The sequence below is a fragment of the Ostrinia nubilalis genome, chromosome 12 (assembly GCF_963855985.1).
Source record: "Ostrinia nubilalis chromosome 12, ilOstNubi1.1, whole genome shotgun sequence".
Classification (NCBI taxonomy): Eukaryota; Metazoa; Arthropoda; class Insecta; order Lepidoptera; family Crambidae; genus Ostrinia; species Ostrinia nubilalis.
In genome coordinates this window covers 563,006-566,442 of record NC_087099.1, presented here as the reverse complement: position 1 = coordinate 566,442, position 3,437 = coordinate 563,006, and positions in this window count along the sequence as shown.

The window sequence follows — 3,437 nt, the reverse complement described above, 5'->3', positions numbered from 1 at the left end:
TTCAAAGACTAGTATATACCTAGTTAGAATAATATTAGATTAGTAGTTCGCATAATATTAGAAGTCCCCAATTAAGGTACTCTAAATCTTCATAAATTTACTTCATATATTATAATGCGAAAAGTTTGGATGTCTGGATGGATGTTTGTTACTCTTTCACGCAAAAATACCAGAACGGATTTTGATGAAACTTTCCAGTATTAATCTTTATAGCCCAGAATAACATGTAGACTATGATTTATGACGGATCTGTGACAAACTAAATTTCACGCGGGTGGAGCCGCGGGCAAAAGCTAGTGAAATATGGATTGTTAATTGGCTAATTGCTCCTTCAGTTTATCAGGCTAGATGCGCCTTCAGTTTATCAAGATGCGTCTACAAAGTACTCGTACGGTTAGATGCGCCTACAATTACTCGTACAAAGTTAGATACGTTTTTTTTTCTGGTATAAAGCTAGATGCCACTTTTTATATTGTTGTAGAATTGATAAGATCTATCATTAGTTTATGAAGCGATTCTTGGTACGCTTCTTTTACTAAATATTTGTCTCGAAGCACTAGGCTCCTTAAGAACATTTTGACATTTGTAAGTAACTAATTTAATTAGTCTAGACGAATGTCGAATAAAGATAACTTTGATTTTACGAACCGACGACTGCTTGTGCTAGTGATAAATAAGGTTCATAATTATTGTAGTATGCAGACGACAGACTTGTGTAGTTTTATTAGACGCTATTTTTGCAATGAGTACTCGAGGTATGATGAAAAGACACTTCATTTGTAAAATTCATAAATGCTATGTAGGATTCATTGGAGCTATGTATGTTCCACAACTAGTAGCGACCAGGCGTGGCCAGGTGTGTCTGATTTTTAAGTTAGCGGCCAGGTGTGCCGAAGGGCCAGGTGTGTCCTTGATTTTATATTAACGGCCAGGTGTGCCGATGGGCCAGGTGTGTCCTTGATTTTAACTTTAGCGGCCAGGTGTGCCGATGGGCCAGGTGTGTCCATAATTTTTAAGTTAGCGGCCAGGTGTGCCGATGGGCCAAGTGTGTCCTTGATTTTAGTTATGAAGCGTTAGCGTTGTGCCCATAGTGGACAATTGTTTTAATTTTTTTTTTTAGCTTGATAGCTAGCTTTTAGCCTTTCCAGTTTCTTTTTCATAATGTTTTACCCACCTAATATTGTAGGTTAAGAGACGCACTAGGTGTGCTTGCCGACTTCGGGCAGGATTTTGCTGGTATGTTAAGCGAGCCATCCAGTCGTCGCAGTTGTGTATGAGGGTTGCACTGACTAAAATACAAACTGAACATCTTTATTTATAAAGCATAAGTAAAATTGTTACATGTAACAGTGGCAAAGCAAAGAAGAGCATACAATATTTGTCAAGCAATATATTTTTAGATTTATTTTTGGTTTTGAATAGGAAATAAATCAAGAGCTTAATATGATATAAAAATTGAACATAGCCCCATAAAATTTTAAGTTGATGCTTGTCATACACAGTTTATTCCGTCGAGAACTTTATTTCACAGTTGAGGACAATGACGTCTGAATATGAAGCCGGTACACCACCGGGGACGCCCGTCAGCCAACGATCAAATAAGCGAGCTAAGCGGATGAATTTGTCTTCGTTGTCGAAGTAAGGAGGCGTCACCACGACGGTCTTCTATGGGGTGAAGTTGCAAGAAGAGAATGCAAAGGGGCTCATCTTCTTCCAGCTATACCGATGAAGCAGGTTAGCAGCTTAGATTCGTAAATACTCTCTAGTAAAGAGATTTTTTGGAATTATTTTATGTCTAGTAGTTATCATTCTTTCAATAACAGCTTTAATAATGTAATCCCTGAATTCAACTCTGCAAATAATTAGAATGAGAAATAAGTAGTACAATTTTCATTGCAAAAGTTAGTTAACCTAGCCAAAAGATAGATTGAGGCTTTGTTGATTTGATGGTAATCTATGCCTGAAGTGAGTGGCAGTGACTTTTTCCTAGCTAAAAGAATTATGAACGGTTGAGGAAATGCTGGATCTTGCTCCTTGAAAGGATGAAAACTTACGTGATGATTTTTATGACGAACTAGGATGGTTAAATAGGCGTGAAATAACAAAACCCAAAGACTTGCCCAGACTTTTGTTCTCATTAAAGCCAGTTTATTTCGCAAATAATCGATCATAGGATCAGATTCATCCAGCCCCAAAGATAAACAACTCAGGTTCTGAAAATACTCTATGGTATGTTTTAACTGCCACTCGTTAAATGTAGCTTAAGCAATCATTTAGAATACAAAAACGATGCGTGTGAGTTTAACTCCTATTCCTTCAATTTCAAACACTACTTCTCGTATTGGGAATGACTCTGGAGAAAAACCATGATTTTGAAGTCATTTAGTAAGAGAAATTTTGGTAAATGGAAAATCCATAAACGCGGGTTTAGATTTTTATAATGAGAGCACTCTTTTACGCAAAACTGACGCTGATGTACTTAGTTTGGCGAAGCATTTTGACAATATTTCAGTTGCAAAAGATTTAGTCAATTATCATTCTTACTTATAGATAGAACTAACATATAAGCATGAATGTTGATAAGATTGACGTTGTTGTAATGTTAGTAATCAATTATGTATAGGTATGTAGACCACTGACAAATGGTCGGAACTTCTCGGAACTGTCATTTCTCACGGGTTTGAATAATAGTTCTACACTAACATTATAATTAAGGTCCTAATCAGAATATTTTTGAGAACCACGAAGACTTTTTGGCACTTTTTGTTACTGATACAATAGAAATCACAGATACAAGCGTACTAATTCTGGTTTTACCGAGGATAGTTACAAATTTCTTAGTCTCCTCTGATCAAAATAATTTCGTGGGCTTAATTCCCACAGGCAGTTGCGATATCATTGATATTTATTTATTTAAGGTTCGCAAAACAAGTGATATAATAGTGATAGAGGAATATAATGTAACTAGCGCCCTTCTGTTTTACCCCTAAGAGGTGGTTTCGTAAAATCCTTTCTTAGTGGATGCCTACGTCATAACATCTACCTGCATGCCAAATTTCAGCCCGATCCGTTGAGTGGTTTGGGCTATGCGTTTATAGATCACTGTCAGTCAGTCAGTTAGTCAGTCACCTTTGAGTTATATATATTTAGATTAACCGGAGGCCGAGTACCGGATGTTAAGTCTTTTTAATCCACAACGGCATAGAAGTCGTTGTTATTTAATATGTCTCCTTGTCCAACAATACCTCAGGCAAAATTATTTTTATAGCTAGAATAATGCCATAACCAAACCACGTTAAAGTTAATAATAAATTATTTTTAGTGATCCCACGTAATGCTAGATGAGACATTTGTGTGCTAATCGTGATGAAATCGAGCATTACGGATATTCAAACACTCGTAAGAATACAACAGTATTGGTTTCCAAAACAACAAAA